This window comes from Biomphalaria glabrata, chromosome 15, assembly GCF_947242115.1.
Source record: "Biomphalaria glabrata chromosome 15, xgBioGlab47.1, whole genome shotgun sequence".
Lineage (NCBI taxonomy): Eukaryota > Metazoa > Mollusca > Gastropoda > Planorbidae > Biomphalaria > Biomphalaria glabrata.
This window is the reverse complement of record NC_074725.1, coordinates 1,592,981-1,614,310: the sequence shown is the minus strand read 5'-3', so window position 1 is coordinate 1,614,310 and position 21,330 is coordinate 1,592,981. Positions and strand designations below refer to the sequence as shown.

Sequence of the window (21,330 nt, the reverse complement as noted above, 5' to 3'; positions counted from 1 at the left end):
TCTAGCTTCCACAGTGTTTCCCAAAGTGGGGTACGCGTACCCCAAAGGTTACTGCAAGACTTTGAAGGGGGGTCCGAGTCTAACCTCATTAACTATGCTAATTTTTTAAAAATACTAAAATTTATTACGTTCTGTTAATACATTAATGTCTGGTAGGGGGAGGAGGGGTACTCAGCATTACAAAAATTATAAAGGGGGTACACATAGGTCAAAGGTTTGGGAAACACTGATCTGGATCAATGCTGTCTAGTATTTTTGACTCCACGTGAATAGCAAGATTACATGGCAGTGGAGTAATATTTAATATTTAATGTACACAAAAAATTAGGACATTCATTTGTGGTAGCCCTTGGGAGCTTTTGGAATTCACCCCCCCACACACACACACCCTAGCTACACCACTGGTCAGATAAAAGAACTCTTTATCACTAACCAGACAAAAATAAAAACCGCCTTAATAGAAGGGAGAGGGGGGTGGGAACACGTTTTTCCAGGAGTGACCTGTGACTTGAATTAAAGGGAAAAAAAAACCCACTCCAGTAACTAAAATAGTTAAAGTTACTTCCTGACTGGTGAATTTGACAAAAACTCTGGCCATTTCCCTGAGACCTCGGCAGTAATCGATTCTGTTCAAGGGAGATAATAAGGTTAGCAGGCTAAACTGGCAGAAGACAGTAACAAGAGATGCCAATATGGCGACAAATTACTAACAGATGTTGGGTTTTTTTTTTTTTTTTAGTTTCCGGTTTATAGAGGGTGACTTTTTAATGAACATCTTTAATGTCTGAAGTAGCTAAAATAAAATCAATGAATTCTTTCTTTCAAAATCTCAAGATAGGCAGAAAAAAAACAACAACAAATATCTGAAAGTTTGAGGAATTTTTGCTTAAGACTGAACATACTCTTAAGCAGCGGTTCTTAGCCTTTTATGCTCGGCGACCCCTTTTTACAATCCCCCACTCTGCCGCGACCCCCCTCCCCGCACACACACATACAGCAATAGATGAGTAGTCAATAACAATCCATATTTTGGATCGTCTTAGGCGACCCCTGGCAAATCGTCAATCGACCCCCAAGGGGGTCGCGACCCACAGGTTTAGAACCCCTGATCTAAAGAATATATTTTGTAATTGCTACTTCCTATAAAATACAGACGTTATTTCAAAAAAGATGATTACGTCCTCCGTGTCAAGCATGTAGTCATGTATGTTAACCAATGACTGAAATTCTGTCAAGTCACTGGTTTTCCTGGCTAGCTCAGGCAACCCATTCCATGCTCTAATAGCACTAGGGAAGTAGGAGTATTTGTACACATTTGTTCTAGCATATGGTACGAGGAATGTGCCTTTATCTTTGTGTCTTTCATCAATTCCCCACAAGTTAAAATGTGGTGGGCCAATATCCAGTTTTATGCGGGATACTTGTTTACCGTCAGAAGTAACAAAAGTAATTAAAATACTATCTTGAAGAGAATAAGCACCTACTACATATCAAGCAATAATGCACATCATAAATCAAATTAAAAATTTAAAGAGCAGACTTATCAATAAGTTGTTGTTGTTTTTTTTTTTTGGGGGGGGGGGGGGGCAGTAAAAACTAAAAATATCTAGTTTTTTGGTGTAGGATAATTTTTGTGCGGTTTCTAGCACTGCAGAACCAATTTTTCTAATCTCTTCTGCTTGTGGAATAAACTAGCTTCAATATAGATGTAGAATTATACTTTCACTCTAGGACTTTGGACAAGGGTTCTCAACCTGTGGGTTCGCGCACTAAAGAGGTTGAGAACCGCTGACTTTGGACGTATTGAAAAACAAACTGGCAATTAACTAGCAGTAATATGGTTTGATTTATGCTTTGGTACATAATTTACAAGCACTAAATCATAAGCTAATAAAATACTGAGAAAGACACATAGATAAAGGCACATTTCTTGTTCCGTATGACAGGACAAAAGCGTATACCTGCTCCATTTTCCCTAAGTGCATTGGGTTGGGTTGCCTGCACAAGCTAGGAAAACTTAGACGCTACTTAAAAAGCACTAGATGAAAGAGGTTCTATCTAAGGCTAAAGACAGAGGAATTATTATTATTATTATAGCTTTTATATAGCGCTACTTTCATGCTTATAGCATGCTCAGAGCGCTTTTGGTCCAATCTCATTTGTGGACCAGTGGAGTTGGTTTTCCGTGCTGCCTTTAGGCGCTCAGTAAACACAACTCTGCCCGAGTCGGGTGTCGAACCTCGAGCCCCCCTTCCAGGTAGCCAAGCCAAGCCAAGTTCAAGCGTACTTGGCCTCTCGACCACGCTTCCCACAGGCAATGGAGAAAGGCGGTCGACAGATCTTGCATGGTGCCCCCAACGGTCCAACAGACCAAGGGACAGGTAAAAAGTAAAAAGATTTAAACATGAATACGCTTAGGACGTCATTATCTTTGTTTTTTTTTTTTTTTGTAAAGGAATCTCTGTAATGTAGGATTTATTTGAAATTATTTGTTTTTATCAGAATCAGGCAGATTAAACCCAATCAAAACATACGCCTAAAACCTTTTTTTTAATCCCAATGTCCTAACACAGATGCCTCACTGAAGTAAACAGGCCCTCAAAGTGTGCGGGTTTTATTGGCATCATCTTAAGAACTAACGCGAGGCGACCCCAGGCTAGTGTACAACACATCAATAGGTTAAAGGGTGTCTTTAAACTTGAGGGGAAAAAAAATCTTTACAAGCTCAGAGAATCAGTTTTTAAAAACATGTAAAAAAAAAAAAAAAGAGGGGGGGGGGGGAGAGGCGACATGAAGAAAAAGCTTGAGCGAGTCCCTGGGAGCACTTACGTCGTCTGAAATGTTCTCTACCGGAACTGAATCGTTAATGACCTTGTGTCGATCTGAAAGCCTGGCAGAAAGTCTGTACGGAAGAGTTGAATACAGACAGTGCAAGTTAGAGATTACATGTGGGCATAGAGAGACTTCATCTTTAGCCAGCATACACTGGGATTATATAGAAGCGTGATTTAACATGGGGAGTAACTGCACATTTAGAGTGAGTTTCGTTTAAAATGAGAACAGTACTTCTACTCTTTTAGAACAATATTCAAAAGTAGGGTGGCTGCGTGGTGGTGTGGAGAGCGCTCTAGGCTGTCGTCTCGATAGTCCCGGGTATGAATCCTAAGTTATGGTGTGTGTGTGTGTGTTTTTTTGTTTGTTTTACATAATTCGGATGTTCCTTCAGAGTTGAAGATAGTTTACTTCCTAGTCCAAACCTCCCGCAGGACGACGGGGATGGGAGCGGGCAGGGTTTGAACCCTCGACCGTCGATAAATCAGAAGGACAGTCCAGCGCGCAAACCGCACGACCAGGTGTGTGTGTGTGTCTGTGTTTGTGTGTGTGTCTGTGTGTGTGAGTGTGTATGTGAGAGTGTGTGTGTGTGTGTGCGTGTGTGTGTGTGTGTGTGTTTATATATATAGTGACGGTGGGAAGAGGTTAGCGATTGGTTGAGAAGGCTGCAACATAGGTGGCGTTGTCGTTGGTCGTGTCGAGATCGCTTGTAATAGGAATCGTTTTTATTTTTTCTGGAAGTCCATTTTTGGTTTATTCTTGTTTCATATATTGTAAATTTCTTTCCAAAAGAAATTTTCCATTGTTTATTCATTCTTCCATATTTTGCCAGTAAGTTGGCTTTTTCATTTACTTCTATTCCCGTCTGTGCAGGGATCCATTGGAGTCACTCCTTTTTACAAATCTTATATCAACTCATTTTATCTGTCTGTCTGTCTGGTAAAATGTTTGTACACGTTATTTCTTCCACACCCATTCTCGGATCAAGTTGAAACTTTGCACAGTCATTCATTGGCATAGACTAGACATGAATCATTCAAAAAAAAATGTTACTCATTTACTACTGGGGGGTTAATTATTTTGTATGATACCGACAAGGGAAATTACTCTTTCAGTATTCACAGATATGGCTGAATACCTAGGGTTTAGTCCCCCTATATAACTGTTTACATTATTTCAACCAGACCCATTCTCGGATCTAGTTGAAATTTTAAACAGCTATTCATTGTACCTAACTTCCAAGCCGAAATTGAGGCAATTACCATAGCCCTACAGACAGTGGAAAACAAATTATATGAAGGAGTGCAACCCCCATCAGATATTGTTGTCTTTTCAGACTCCCAATCCACTCTGCAGGCACTTAACAGCTGCACCTCAAACAGCCCAAGAGAGTTGACAACACTCATTGTGATAATCCATCAGATGATATCAAAATTAAATATCAATATCACACTACAGTGGATCCCTGTGCACATTGGCATCATGGGAAATGAAAAGGCAGATAAGCTATCAAAGGCAGGTTCATCTATGGAACTACCAGATAGACCTGTTAACTACCTCAACCTAAGGTCAATGTTAGTCAACAATCACAAAGAGGAGTGGCTCAACCAATGGGCATCAGGAAACACAGGCAGAGCCCTGTACAAAGAAATGACTACGCCTAACAAACTGGGCAGTATTAACTTCCTCCCCCGCAAAGAACAATCTACAATCTTCCAACGAAGAACAGGACACACACCACTTTTAAATAACCACCTGAACAAAATAAACTCCACACAACTCCCCCTTTGCAGACACTGCGCCCACCCCTTTGAAACCGTAAACCATATCCTCTTTGAATGCCCCTCCCTAATCCATCTTAGGCAGACCCTACTTCCACTACAGCCCAATATAACCAACACCCTGTACGGCAGTGCTGAACAACTGAAGAAAACAGCACACTATTTTTCCTTGGCACAGTCTGCAAAAGAGCTCACATCTCAGCAGCAATAAAGCTGGCTAGAAGAAGATGAAGTAGTACCTAATAGTAAATGAATGAAATAAAAAAATTAACCAATTAGTCAATTAGTTATATGTAATAATTATATTGTTTGAGATTGAATAAGGGAATAACTTCTATGTTATTCAGAGATATAGTTGTAACCGAAGAGTTGCTTCCCCTTAGATAAGCTATGTTTATTTTAAAAAAAGGATTTTTTATATCTTGTTAATTTTCAGACTCGAGTCAACAAATTATCTACTCTACTGGGATAGACATATTTTGGCTGACAGAAACACAAGATAAATTATAGACATACGTTTGTTATTAAGTCGCTGTAAGACGAGTTATGTCCCTTAGTCTATAAATCATTGTCTCGAGAATAAAATAAGCAATGATACCCCCAGGGCAATGCTTCGCAGCCTCATCGTGGCACTCGGGTGGAAACGGTCGTTTGAGGAGACGGTTAGGCCAATAGGACGACCGAGTCCATTGCACTTGCGGGGATGGAAGAAAGACCCAACAACAATCTCACTATCCACACACCGTTCCTTAAGGGACAATTTTTATGTCGGGCACCTGCAAGACAGATGTGGTAAAAGTAAAAGTTCCCCTTTCAGACCTTGGGGTCTAAATGTCAGATGATGTTCAAGGTCATCTGTTTTTTGTGACCTACTGTTAACGAGGGTGTCATGTGGCCAGCACAACGACCAACCGCCTTTACTTTTCCCAAACAAATGTCAGGTACCCATTTGAGCTGAGTCGACTCAGAGGCGCCCGATGATCCCGAAATTAAAAATCCCAGTCTTCACCAGGATTCGAACCCCGGTCTCCGCTTTACAGCTCAATCACGCGCCTCCGCAGATGTGGTACAGAGGAGTAATATGACGGAGATTCTCCGGTGTGCTCTTCCTTCGGCCTCGCTTCTAACCCAAGCATCTTGGGATACGAGCCATCGGTAATAGGAATGTAAAATTGTACATCTGCTTGGATCTTTCCCAGACAGAGGTTTGTTCAAACAGGCAAATGAAGGCAAGCTTCCATAGGTCTAAAGTTCCAGGAGACTCAATTCTTAGGATAATTAGTAAGCCAAACATCTATCTAGTAATAGATTTAATATTATTATAACAAATCAAATTTTCTTTTCCGCTAATCCTATAAATTTGCTGACGTTTCTCCAAAACAGAAGATAAGAAAGTCCTACGCGTATCCCGTATCGATCTAGTCATGCGTGTTAATCAGTGACTGAAAATTTGCCAAGTGGTTGGTTTTCCTGGCAGATTGCAAACTGTGTCACTAAATTATAAGAATTTGAAAGTGTTCCGTTTAAGAAAAAATTTGGAAAAAAAAGTCTGGCTTGACCAATAAGTTTTCTAAAGAGTTATGTTCAATAGATTTATCTTATCCATCACATCTAGCTTACATTTATTCTAAAAAGACAAAAAGGGGATGAACAAAAGCTAATTTTATTTTGGTATCGATATTGAAGCATAGCCGTCTTCCTTGTTTTTAGGTCATATTCAGGAGCGAACTGGCTATATGGGCAATCGGGCAAATGCCCGGTGGGCCGGTACCAAATGGGCCGGTCTTGTCGCGACCAAAAGAAATTGTTTTTTTTTCAGTGCAGACAACTTTAAAAAAAAAAAAGTGACCTCAGCAAGACACAGATGTCCGAACACGTTTTCTTTTCTTTTTAATTTATTACACCTCATTTTGCTTGAAATTCAACAAGTCACCGAATTTCCCAAGCGTAGCCAAATGGGGTTTTGTGGTAATCCTCCCCCTCCTAAACAAAAAACTAAGCAAAACTATTTTTTACCAGTCGCTGGACTCCAGTGAATAGCAGATTTTTTTTTTTTTGATTTTTTTAGCGGAAGAGTAGCAAGCTACTTGCACTGTAGAGACCTCAGAATATGCGTTTTTTAAAGCTTAAAATAACGGAAATAATGCTTGGATCCGGGGCGAAGCTGGGTGAGCTCACAGCACTCCCCCAGACTCCCCAACTGTCCTTGGTGGTGTGCACTGTCTTTCTACTAATTAAAAGAATAACATATTTTAGGCTAAAAAAAAACGCTAGAAAGAATGAAAGGTCAGAATGTAATCAAGATTAATTACATCAAATATAAAAACAGAGGAGGGGGGGGGGTAGAAAAAAAATCCACTTCACCGAAAAAAAAATTCCTGGCTACGCTCATGAATTGACATGCCATTCATTTGAGGGCCGGTTTATAGGGTAACGCCCGGGCCGACTTTGATACCCAGTCCGACCCTGGTCATATTATATCAACATTCAAGCTGTGTGTTTCTTATATAGTCGAATATATTTATAAAAGATATATTTCTATTTTTCTGTCTCTCCATGTCACTGACAAGCGACACTAACCTAATTATGTGACACCAGCAACAGAGAAATGAAAAATCTATTTTGACAGTATAAACATAAAAATAAACAATATATTTTAACACTATAGACATATCTATTTTGACACTATATCTTATCTTATATGATACAGACGTTGCTTCAAAAAAGAAGATGATTACGTCCTACGCGTTATGCATTTAGTCATGCATATTAACCAATGACCTAAACTCCGCCAAGTCACTGGTTTTCCTGGCTAGCTCAGGCAACCCATTCCAGGTTCTAATAGCACTAGGGAAGAAGGAGCTTTTGTAGAAATTTGTCCTAGCATATGGGATGAGGAATGTGCCTTTATCTTTGTGTCTTTCTGAGTATTTTATTAAATTTTGTTTTTGTATTTGAAGATTATGGTTCAGTGTTTTATGTATAATTGCTACTTTACTTTTAAGTCTTCTATCCTGAAGGCTTTCTAAATTTAGTGATTTTACTAAAGGTGTTACTCTAGTCAAATGTGAATATTCGTTTGTTATGAATCTCACTGCTCTATTTTGTGTCTGTTCCAGTTTTTTATTGTTTTCTTGAGTTGAGGGGGTACCAAACTGAGGATGCATATTCTATTATTGGCCTAACCAAGGTTAAATAACATTTTAGTTTTATGTTCTTATTTGATTTATAGACATTTCTTCTATAACCAGTGAAATGAGCACTATACCACAATTCGTACCAACATCAACCAAAAAAAAAAGGGTATCAGGTTCAATCAACTTAATACCAATGACCCTTTAGGATCTCCTGGTGATTAAAGGGAAAGGAGGAGAGGAGGGGGGGGTGAGGTAGCGCATGGTGGACAAAACCTGAAAGAACTCGTCAGCGATTATCCCGACGTGCTGTGGTGATGTGGCAGTGAGCTGGAAACACAGGAGAGTTCCTCGTGAGACACAGCCACCGACCTATGTCGATCTTTAATGTCTGTCATTATGTGCATATCTCTGCTTCAGGTTGAGCCTATGACAGGTTTGTTATATCAGTGACAAGTTATGGGCTTGTATTACAAGACAAATATCTTCTCAATGGGTTCTAGTCTAAAGGAAAGAAGGATTTAGCTACTGAGGTAAGCATCGAGACACCTTTCATCTAATTATTATAATACCAATTTTAGACTTAGCATTTTGTTAAGTTTCGAATCACAAGAATTGCACACTGTTTTTTTTTTTAGTACTGAAGAGAATACATTGCCAACAACACATAAGACACTGACGTAAGCTCACGGTATACACAACAATTCACATTCACATTGTTCTTTAATTGCCCAAAATTGACGACCACTTTTTTTTTTTTAAATTATTCAGTAGCTGTACTGTACTCCAATTGGATTTTGGATTTACATTAGTTACCAATCCAACAAATGTGAACAGAATGCCAATATAAATGTCTCTTTTATATTTTTTAGAGAGTAGCTGATAATTTGCATATTTTCACAATAAAATAAACAATGTCAAGGCCGCTAATTTGAACTTTCATGTTGCCAGCTAAACGACAAAGAAATGTTTTATAGTCTTACCGATATCTCAGTGTTTAGCGGTGTTTTCGTATTATTTAGGTCTTTCCCTTATTACTTTGACTGTAACGAATGACCGTTGGTAAATAAGTTTTAGGTAATAGAGTTAAAGTTAAAATATTTCTTAAAATTATGGTGTTAGCCTACTGCAAACGGAAGATCTAATAAAATTTGATTCTGCGGAGCTAAAAAGTGGGCAAATCGTCTACCTTTTAAAAAACACAGTCTGTCAATGCTTCTTTTATTATGCTAACCAGATACACCAACATGTAATACAAAAATACTTAGCTTTTTTTTTTTTTTTAATAGTTTTTTAATATATATATATATATAGGCTAATATATGATGCAGATGGACCCACCAGGATTTTTAAAAAATTATGTATGGCTCAATATCTAGATATATTTCATGATTTGACTTAAGCTCAATGTCTAGATATATTTCATGATTTGACTTAAGCTCAATATCTAGATATATTTCATGATTTGACTTAAGCTCAATGTCTAGATATATTTCATGATTTGACTTAAGCTCAATATTTCGATATATTTCATGATTTGACTTAAGCTCAATATCTAGATATATGTCATGATTTAAGCTCAATATCTCGATATATTTCATTATTTGACTTAAGCTCAATATCTAGATATATTTCATGATTTGACTTAATCCTGTGTACTCTCAGGGGAACATAGGGCCACAACCACAAACCTCTCCACCGAACTCGGTTCTGAGCAGCTTTCTTCATCTGCTTCCATGTCATTCCAGTACACTCAGCTCTACTGATGACTGACCTCTTCCAGGTTTGCTTGGGTCTGCCCACTTTCTTCTTTTCCTTGTGGGTTCCAGTCAAGTGCCTGCCTTGCAACATTGGTAGCTGGTTTTCGCAGGGTGTGTCCTATCCAGCTTCATTTTCGTTTTGTGATGTCTTGGGCTATGGGCTTTTGTCTAGTTGGCAGTAGTTATCTTTTCTGGCCACCTAAGCCCTAATATCCGGCGTAGGCCTCCGTTAACAGAGGTCTGGGGCTTTTCCAAATTTGTTTTAGTGACTCTCCATGTCTCTGAACAGTATAGAAGGACCGACTTAACGTTTGTATTATAGACCCAATCATGCTACAGGGAGAGAACATCCTTGATACGGACCACTTCACTTATCTGGGAAGTAGAGTTAGTAAAGACGGTGGATCTGAGGATGATATACTAATTCGGATCAATAAAGCTAGGTCTGCCTTTTCAGCTCTTCAAGCACTCTGGTACTCTAAGGCACTGTCTCTACATAACAAAATATGGTTTCACCTTTTTCCCAAACAAGTTCTTTTAAAAATGGTTCAATAGGCTTGTGGGGATATTTTAGTCTAGAAAACATAAAAACCAAGTCCACACAACTCTAAAGGATACTTCACATTAGTTGAGGAAAAGTAAAGGCGGTTGGTCGTTGTGCTGGTCACATGACACCCTCGTTAACCGTGGGCTACAGAAGCAGATGACCTTTGCATCATCGCAAGGTCTGAAAGGGGAACTTGACTTGTATTTATAGATTAGATAGATAGATAGACAGGTAGATAGATAGATAGATAGATAGATGGATAGATAGATAGATAGACAGGTAGATAGATAGATAGATAGATAGATAGATAGATTGATAGATAGATAGATAGACTGGTAGATAGATAGATAGACAGGTAGATAGATAGATAGATAGATAGATAGATAGATAGATAGATAGATAGATAAATAGATAGACAGATAGATAGATAGATAGATAGATAGATAGATAGATAGATAGATAGATAGATAGATAAATAGATAGATAGATAGATAGATAGATAGATAGATAGATAGATAGATAGATAGATAGATAGATAGATAGATAGGTAGGTAGGTAGGTAGGTTGAAAGATAGATAGATAGATAGATAGATAGATAGATAGATAGATAGATAGATAGATAGATAGATAGATAGATAGATAGACTGATGGGTTCGAACCCTGCCCACCGCCATCCAGGCCTTTCTGATGGAGAGTTGAGCTGGAATGTAAACTTAAACTCTTACGGAACGTCCGAGATACGTACATTAAAACAAGCCACTTGCCAGTTAGGATCTTTTACGGCATTAAAGAGACATACATGTTTTCTTTAAAAAAAAAACCTTTAAGAACATCAAAAACCTAATCTTTCAACATCTTCTACTCTAGTCTCCTTCTTCTATACCATTGTCGTAAAAGACTTAAGACTCTTAGAAATCTAGGCTAATGGAAGCACCTCCCCATCGGCCCTTCGGGAGCAACAGTTTTGTCTGGATGGGATACAAGCAGATGTAATATGTAACATCTTTTTTTTTTTTACCGATAGCTCGTATTCCTAGACGATCAGGTTGGATGCGAGGCCGAATGCTGAGCACACCGGGAAATCTCCACCTTCTCTGTGCTACATCAACCGTGCCGGTGTCCGCCATGTAACGGTCCTTGAGGAACTGTATCTGGATAGTGACATGCTCGTTCTCTTTCACCCCCCCCCCCCGGTGTGTGTAAGCCAGTTTAGACAAACAGCTCGTGGCCACGTCACAGGTGTAAACTGCCCCTAGCTTCTGACGTCCCCGATGATTGTTGAGATCTGCTATAACGATTGGTCTTACCACAATGGACTCGGCCCCTTGGTACCCCAACGGGGCGTCTGTTTTGCTTCCCAATTCTCTTACCCCCTCTTCAAAAAAAAACCCGCCTCCACAAGGGCGCCACGTCGAGGCTCAGCAGCATTGGGCAGAGGTTCTAGTCTATTAAAAAAACTCTTTTGTTATAGCATCCGAAAAATCTTTAACTGTTTAATTCCATGTCTGTGGCATTTTACGTCTCGAGGGAACATCTTTTCCTTTTGCAACGTCTTATGTGACTAAAGAGGCCAGTCCTTGATACACATTGTATTGTAAGAGATATTTATTGAACTATTTGGAATTCCAATTTTATATTCATGTTTTTGTTTGTCAAATGTTGCACATGTTTCGGATGTTCCTTCAGAGATGAAGATAATTTACTTCCTAGTCCAAACCTCCTGCAGGACCACGGGGGGTGGCAGCGGGCAGGGTTTGAAACCCGGGAACATCGATAAGTCCGCACGACAGTCCAGAGCGCAAACCGCACGACCAGGCAGCCATCCTGTTCATTTACATAGGCATATAAAGTATAGAGTTCTTCTAACAGTCGATCGTAGAACCGTGAGCTTGGACAAGGGGGATAATATAGAGTGTTGCTTAACAAAAGATTGCTTGAAGATTATCTTTACTGTTTCCAATCAATAGATAGATCAATAGTGATGTAGCGTCCCTAAACTGATCGTGTATTGGGCGTCCAAACCAATGCCCCGAACACAAAGATCTATCAGGCTAAAGGGGGAAATAATTATTCTAAAAACAGTTTATGAAGCTTGCTGTCTCTCCCAGCTCTTACGGTCAGATTACAGAGGTCATAGTGTTCTTTCTTATGTTGTCATGGTTACCTCTTGGTCTAATCTTTGCCCAACCCCGTAATCATATGATAAGGTTTTTCAAGACAAATTATCTCCCTTCGTTTATTCCATATTCTTTCTTTTTTTTCTCTCCCCTTTCTCTCTCTCTCTGTCTCTCAGTTTACATCTAGATGTCTCTCTCGCTGTCTTTTCGTGTCTCTCTCTTTCTCTCTCTCTCTTCTTGTCTTTCAAGTCAATTCCTTCCCTTGAATGTTTGTTATTACAGGCTAAATAAATATAACCAACTGGTTTAGCCCCGGGTGAGAACACAAGAGTGATTAGACTCTATAGTCTAGAGAAGTACATGGATGACTTGCCTTATGCTGGTCATTGATTAAAAAAAAAAGGATTTTTTCCTGAGAATAAAAGAATTTACATCAAATTATCGTAACGTTGGCAGATTTTGGAATTATGTAATTGTAGTATTGCTTTAGTTTTTCTCCATTATTTTATTGTTAACACGAGGAATTGTAATAATAAAAAAAACAACAACTCACCAATTCCCGGGTTGCCTCTTATCACTCTGACTGCAGACTTCTCCGCGACGCCCAATCCATTTGCAATGATTCAATAGTCCCGGTGAAAGAAATACTATTACAATAAGACTATGACTGCTTTATTGATCCTTATGGAAATTTGTTGTGATTACAAGGACTCTTTTCTCATATAAAGACAACACAACAGAAACATTCACATAAATACAACAGACACAACATACAAGAGTTCATTCAGCGACTACACACAGGCATCTTGGTCCTTTTCATGTTTCCTGATCAACGAGTGGCGTGGATATAGTCTGGCCTAGCAATCGAATTCACATCCACTGATCCACAAACACAAACAAGAAAAAAACAATCCTCAAGCTCTCAATCAAGAGATCAAACTAATGTACCTTAACTCCTTCTCTCCTAACTGACGATACCATAGTTGATTCCACCAGAATGTGGTAAATAATTACGGAGTGAAAGAGTTAACTCACTGAGGGTGTTTACACCCTCAATCACAAACCACAAATGACACTAGTTCGCACGTGGACAACTATGGTTAGTAATGGGGGGGGGGGGGGAAACAGATTTATAACAATATATGGGGAAAAAAGGTGGGGGGAGGGGAGGGAATCTGCCTTTCTTTAACCAAAAAAAAAAAAATGCAGGTCTAGTATTCCATCTGCCATTCACTGCACTTTTTTTAAAAGTAATTTCTTTTTATTTTTCTTGTTTGTTTTGTTTGTTTATTTTATTTTTTTTTCCTGTCAGATTTTCTTAATTATTGGAGTCAGTTGTCTATTATTAGACTTGACTACTCTTGCGACAAAGTGGAGGGGGGGGGGAGGTCAATACCTTCGAACTTCAAAATACTCTCTCAAAATACTCTCTCAAAAAACTCTCTCAAAATACTCTCTCAAAAAACTCTCTCAAAATACTCTCTCAAAATACTCTCTCAAAAAACTCTTAAAAAACTCTCTCAAAAAACTCTCTCAAAATACTCTCTCAAAAAACTCTCTCAAAAAACTCTCTCAAAATACTCTCTCAAAATACTCTCTCAAAAAACTCTCTCAAAAAACTCTCTCAAAAAACTCTCTCAAAAAACTCTCTCAAAAAACTCTCTCAAAAAACTCTCTCAAAAAACTCTCTCAAAATACTCTCTCAAAGCAAAAAAAAACAAACAAAACAATTACAGTCATCGAATTCCCCCTTCCCGAAAAGGGATTTTTGTTTCTTCGGGGGAGGTTTGAACCTCCCTGCCCGACTACGCCCATGACACATACCCAGGCACGGATTAAGAAAGGAAAAGACCGAGCGTATCATTAAACAGTATTTGCATAGAACAGACTTGGGAAGAAACTTGGAGACGAGATGAATTCTCTAAGGTAGTTGCACAGAAAGAAAGTTGATCTGCTTGAAACTATGCTTACTAGCTATGGACCCACAAGAAGGGTACAATGCGTAATGTAATGAGAGAGAGAGAGAGAGAGAGAGAGGGCTGATGAGAGACGGGTACAAAAAAAAGGGTTGGGGGAGTATTCTGAATTCTGATACAAAACAAAGTCTGAGAATGACTCAATGTCTCCTCTAGCTAATGTCTCCCAAGGGAAGTCTGATGGCATACTTTTTGTTTGTTTGTTTGTATTCAAGTCATTGTCGGGTAAGAAAAAATAAACAGACTTGGTCAGACTAGAACTGAGTTATCTGACTTGGTCAAACTAGAACTGAGTTATCTGACTTGGTCAAACTAGAACTGAGTTATCTGACTTGGTCAGACTAGAACAGAGTTATCTGAGTTAGTCAAACTAGAACAGAGTTATCTGAGTTAGTCAAACTAGAACAGAGTTATCTGAGTTAGTCAAACTAGAACAGAGTTATCTGAGTTAGTCAAACTAGAACAGAGTTATCTGAGTTAGTCAAACTAGAACAGAGTTATCTGAGTTGGTCAAACTAGAACAGAGTTATCTGAGTTAGTCAAACTAGAACAGAGTTATCTGAGTTAGTCAAACTAGAACAGAGTTATCTGAGTTAGTCAAACTAGAACAGAGTTATCTGAGTTAGTCAAACTAGAACAGAGTTATCTGAGTTAGTCAAACTAGAACAGAGTTATCTGAGTTAGTCAAACTAGAACAGAGTTATCTGAGTTGATCAAACTAGAACAGAGTTATCTGAGTTGATCAAACTAGAACAGAGTTATCTGAGTTAGTCAAACTAGAACAGAGTTATCTGAGTTAGTCAAACTAGAACAGAGTTATCTGAGTTAGTCAAACTAGAACAGAGTTATCTGAGTTAGTCAAACTAGAACAGAGTTATCTGAGTTAGTCAAACTAGAACAGAGTTATCTGAGTTAGTCAAACTAGAACAGAGTTATCTGAGTTGATCAAACTAGAACAGAGTTATCTGAGTTGATCAAACTAGAACAGAGTTATCTGAGTTAGTCAAACTAGAACAGAGTTATCTGAGTTAGTCAAACTAGAACAGAGTTATCTGAGTTAGTCAAACTAGAACAGAGTTATCTGAGTTAGTCAAACTAGAACAGAGTTATCTGAGTTAGTCAAACTAGAACAGAGTTATCTGAGTTGATCAAACTAGAACAGAGTTATCTGAGTTAGTCAAACTAGAACAGAGTTATCTGAGTTGGTCAAACTAGAACAGAGTTATCTGAGTTGGTCAAACTAGAACAGAGTTATCTGAGTTAGTCAAACTAGAACAGAGTTATCTGAGTTAGTCAAACTAGAACAGAGTTATCTGAGTTAGTCAAACTAGAACAGAGTTATCTGAGTTAGTCAAACTAGAACAGAGTTATCTGAGTTAGTCAAACTCATCATTATCATTGGTTGGCCTCCTTCAGTCGTAGAACGACTATGGTTCATCTCAGAGCACACTTCCTCATGTGGCTGTGGAGCCCCATTTTGGAGAGACACTCCCGTCCACAGATAGCCCAGGTTACGGTGGCTTTTGCTTCGGTGGTAGAGGAGCTGGCCGTTTTTCGGATTGTATGTTTTTCTCCCTGAGCTGAGACACATGTACTTTCACTGTCCATAGCTTTTTTGGTCACTGTCTCTCTCCATCTGGTGCGGTCTAGAGCTATGTCTTCCCAATTGTCAGTATTGATGTTCACTGATTTGAGGTCACGTTTTATTAATCTAATCTAATCAAACTAGAACACAAGTAATCTGCATAGACAAATGTATATATTTTATGTCTACGGTTACCTGACTTTATCAAATTAGAACAGAATTATCCGACTTGGTCAAACTGAGACCAGTCGTCATAGAAAACCGGAAGACCGGCCTGCAACGTCGCAACCTGTTGGCAGTTTAGACCAATAGCTCGTTGCCACGTCACAAGTCTGTAGCTATTTTCCTCTTCCCGAGTTGGTTCTACTAGTCTGCCGGTTTCTATCAAAATTCACGAAGAGTTATTTCCCTTTTTCCTTGTTCATCAAATTTGTGTTTTTTTTCGTACAGATTTGTATAAATATTTCTATACATTGAAGACCAATGCTATATATGTTCCATCTGTTACATATTATATAAGATATAACAAGAAAAGATAATTCTCAAGATATCTCTGCCTCTGAAAAATTACTCTTTCATTGCTAAAACTCAAAACCAACACCACGTCCCCGGGGGGGTGGGGGGGGGTGGGAGGGCATCACTTAAACTGGGAGTAGTGCATTCTGGGAATTCCTTCCGCTGGTGTAAGCTATCAGTTTTCAACATTCGATCTTCTCATTTACATATTTACATATTGGATTATTTTAGCGAAACTGAATTGACTTTGAATAATACAATAAACATAAGCTTAGATTCATTGACTAGCTCTACATTTAGTTTAAGAACACCAAAGGCCAACTGAACACTAGAGGCCAAAGGAAAACCAGAGGCCAACCAACCAATAGAGACCAATTGAACACTAGAGGCCAACTAAACATCCGAGGCCAACTAAACATCAGAGGCCAACTGAAAACCAGAAGCAAACGAAACACCTTCAATAAAGTCCAGTAGGTATGATAGTAAGTGTATGTGTTTTGCGTGGCTGGTAGTGCAGTGTGTGTGCCTGTGTATGAAATGACCAGTGGACCTTGAGTGTACATGGTTGAGTGAACAGCAGTGTGTCACGACTGTGTGTAAAAGGAGGTCAGTGGCTGGAGTAAAGAGCATAATTAGAGACCAATAAAATCTTTGTGTTTATTGAAGCTCGTGTTGTTGTAGTGTGTCTTTTACAGTAAGGAAGCGGCTCCGAAGGCGCCATTATCCAATTAATCGTTAGAAAAGCTTTTACCCATCAAACAGGCCTGGACAAGAGGCTCTTCCCCCCAAGTCCGGTCTGAGGGTCACCAGCAGTAATGGCCATGGACCGAGTAAGGGGACCATACATCATCCACGGCGCGCCGCGCTTCGTTCCTGGGTCCCACTCGCTATAAGTGTCCGAAGGCAGCGATAACCATGGCGGGTTCGCCTCATATTCCTATACTGTAACCGCCACGTTCCGTCCACGGACTGCCACTCCAGCTAACGGGACACTGATGTCGCCCCCCTTTGTGGAACGGTGTGGCGAACTTTTTGGACGGGTGTTTCATCCCCACTACGAGTGAGATAAAAAAAAATGTTTGTAAAATGTTTTACATGTTTCGGATGTTCCTTCAGAGTTGAAGATAGTTTACTACCTAGTCCAAACCACCCGAAGGACGACGGGGGATGGGAGCGGGCAGGGTTTGAACCCGGGACCATCGATAAATCCGAACGACAGTCCAAACCGCACGACCAGGCAGCTAGTAATGCTCATACAAAGTATCCTGCAGGTCATTGTTCTCTTCCCGTTCTTAGCCTCATCTAGTTCCACTACTAGACGTTTTCAAGGCAGGCGCCATGCTGAGACGACTGGGGCTGAATCCTCCGCCAACGAAACACCAGAGGCCAACTGGACAGCAGAGGCCAACTATACATCATAGGCCTACTAAACACCAGAGGCCAACTGAAGGAAAACCAGAAGCCAACTAAACACTAGAGGCCTACTAAACACCAGAGGCCAACTGAACACCAGAGGCCAACTGAACACAAGGGCCAACTGAACAGCAGAGGCCTACTAAGAGGCCAACCGACCACCAGAAGCCTACTACACACCAGAGGCCAACTGAATACCAGAGGCCAACTGAATACCAGAGGCCAACTGAATACCAGATGCTAACTGAACGCAAAATGCCAACTAAATATCAGAGGCCAACTGAACACCAGAGGTCAACTGACCGCTACACAAAACACTTGAATTTTAGTATTTGTTACAGAAAGAGAAAGAGAAAGAGAGAGAGAGAGAGAAACATGATTTTATAATACATTGACTAGCTTTACATTGAAATCGCAGAAAGATAGAGAGAAAGAGAAAGAAAAAAAGAACGAGAGAGAGAGAGAGAGCGAGCGATAGAAAGAAACAGAGAGATAGAAAGACAGAAAAAAGAAAGACAGTGAGAAAGGCATAGAGAGTCTGAGAGAGAGAGAGAATGTTTTTTACAAAATATTTACTCAAAGGTTAGAGAAAAAAACAACAAAGAAACATCTCAACCTCTAACAAATCTTTATTTCAGTAAATTTTCTTCTTTTCAAAAAACTTTTTCAAAAAAAAGGATTTTCCAGATTCTTCTGTTTACGCCCTGAGTGCTGAAAAGTTTTTTAGGCACTAATGTAGATCTAACAGGGAATTTATAAAAAAAGAAAACTTTCTAAAACTTGATTTCAATCTCTTGCCTTGACCTTCAACACCAAACGTGAGACATATTTCTCTCCCCTTCTAACAGCGAGCATCAACCCAGACACGAGCTTCAGAAAAAACCCAAACGATAAAGTTTCTTCCATTTACCGCTTGATAGGTGACGTACTGGCCAAGATGGAAGGGGGGGGGGGGGTCTCGTCAAATTAGATTTGCAAAAAAGAAAATGTTTCTGGATCTATTAGTCTAGGACAGTGATTCTCAAAGTGTATATAGACCGCCAGGGGTCTACGGTGATCTCCAAGGGATCCACGAGAGTGAAAAAAATTTATTGGGAGTCAATAAGATGCAAATGGGGGTCTACGAAAGTGGATCTTATTTAAGCAGGTCGAAACTTTTAAATTTGAAGAAAAAAAATATTTCTGGATCTATTAGTCTAGGACAGTGATTCCCAAAGTGGTCTATATATAGACCCCCAGGGGTCTATAATCATTTCCAAGGGGTCTACGAGAGTGAAAAAATGGGAAGTCAATGGGATGCGAATGGGGGTCTACGAAAGTGGATCTTATTTAAGCAGGTCGAAACTTTTACATTTTATTTTCCATTTATGGAATTAACACCTATGATTTGTATATTAGTTAATCCTTGAATTTTAACCAAGCTAATGAATATTTGTATAATTGTAAATGTTAACATTTATGTAAATATCTTGATTGCGTCTACCTGAAAGTAATATTACATGTATACATTTACATTTGTAAAACAAAAGGACATTACCCAAATGGATGTTCTTCTAATAAATTATGAAACGACTGTCAAACATAAGCGTAATGAACTAAATAGTGAGGGTGACATATTGTGACATAGAGAGGTCACAATATCTTGAATTTGGCTTCATTCTTCCCTTCCTTGTCTATTTGCCTTGTATGTAACAAAGTTTGAAGTAATGACGCCATGAAACCATCTAAGCTGGAGGCTATTGGAGAAGATGACACCGAGATATAATAAACACTTGATAAGGTTCCAAATAGACTCACAACAAAAGGTTTACGAGCTTCTTACAATATCTCTACTTGTAACAAAATCTAGAAAACCGCACACTATTGGCGAAAAATCGATTTTTCCCTAGCCGTTGAAAAGTTGTAAAAACTGTTTTAAACAAACTTGCATCTGATGTCATAAAACGAATTCAAATTCCTGTAAGCAACAATACAGTTCAAGGTGTAATAGTGAAACAATATATAAGTTTGAACACTGCATACGGCATTAGAAGCAACAGATTTCATGTTTCCATCTTCATATATAGTGGAAAAGGTTTCAGCAAGGTTCCTAATCTTGTTTTAAAAAAATTGGATATCACTGACCAAGAAGTTTTAACATTCAACCTATATTCAAGCCCAACATTGAGACAAATTTTATTTTATTGGCATTATAACATCCAATTATGTTTTGTGATGACATACAATATATATTAAATTTTATTGTACTCCTCTATAGTTTCAATTTCATGAATAAATATATCAGAACGAAAAAACATTTAAAGTTGAATTTTCAGCAGGGGGTCTATCGAAAACTGGAAAATGTAGAAAAGGGTCTACAAGACAAAAAAGCTTAGGTCTAGGACAAGTTTTGAAAGAAGAATTGGGGGGGGGGGGGACGATAAAGTTTTTTTTTAAATAAAGGCAGGTAAAGTTTTTAATTAACCGTAACAGAAACGAAATGAATGTTGATGAAAGAAAATGTTATCAGTAAATAATAATAATAGACTTTATCTTATCTTATCTTATGGATTACACACGTCACTTCAGAAGAGAAGATAATTACGTCCTACGCGTAAATAGTAAGGTTCCCTTTTCAGACCCTGCGGTCTATAGGGCAGATGATGTTAAGGTCATCTCTTTCTTTGGCCAACGGTTAACGAGCAGGGTGTCATAAGACCAGCACATTGACCAACCACCTTTGCTTTCCCCCATCTTTCAGGCACCCATTAGAGCTGGGTGGACAGGTCTGTTGGTCTAAACTGCCCACAGGTTGTGACGTTGCAGGTCAGCGTCGAGGTCTTCTCTAACGAACCGTCTCAATCTGCTACGCCCACACAGGTCACTCAAGCTCCTAGTTATCAAGGTTCTGGTTCAAATACGAAAAATAAACCATCGGCCAACTATATTTCTTTACACACTCCACAAGCAGTGGCGTAGCTAGGTTCTGGGGGGGGGGGAGAATTTCAAAATCCCCCCAAGGCCCCCACTTAAGGGGGGGGGGGCCCTAATGATGGCAAATCCCTAACTACGTCACTGTCCACTAGGACATAGTTTCCTCATTCACATCTCCAACGTCTTCTGCTTCTTCTTTGTTGCCATTATCATGTCGGAGGGTTCCTATGACTAGACCAATAATACGAGATGAACTGCGCAGTTTCAAATATACATATATATATATATATATATATATGGAGGCGCGGTGGCAAAGCGGTAAAGCGCTTGGCTTCCGAACCGGGGACCGGGGTTCGAATCCTGGTGAAGACTGGGATTTTTAATTTCGGGATCTTCGGGCGCCTCTGAGTCCACCCAGCTCTAATGGGTACCTGACATTAGTTAGGGAAAAGTAAAGGCGGTTGGTCGTTGTGCTGGCCACATGACACCCTTGTTAACCGTAGGCCACAGAAACAGATGACCTTTACATCATCTGCCCTATAGACCACAAGGTCTGAAAAGGGGGAAACTTTTATATATATATATATAAGGCTTGTCTTCGAGTCCGAAGATTAGTGAGGAATACAGTATCTCCCGTGGCAGCGCAGCCCCAGCTGTGACCTACATATTTTGCCACATCCAGGGCAAGCATAACCATTGTCCGCAGGTGTTCGATTTCTTCATCCTTTAAGACGTCGTTTAGCCGAAATCTGAATG

The 21,330-nt window shown here is 39.4% G+C and overlaps 1 protein-coding gene across 1 annotated transcript in view; it reads left to right on the top strand.

The window, feature by feature from the left end:
* The first annotated feature begins 8,060 nt into the window (after positions 1–8,060).
* The window catches only part of LOC129923195 (uncharacterized), a 34,440-nt gene continuing 21,170 nt past the window's right edge, over positions 8,061–21,330 (top strand). The window contains exon 1 of the mRNA XM_056013195.1: positions 8,061–8,280. The gene's annotated coding sequence lies outside the window, so the exon portion shown is untranslated. The remainder of the gene's footprint in view (positions 8,281–21,330) is intronic.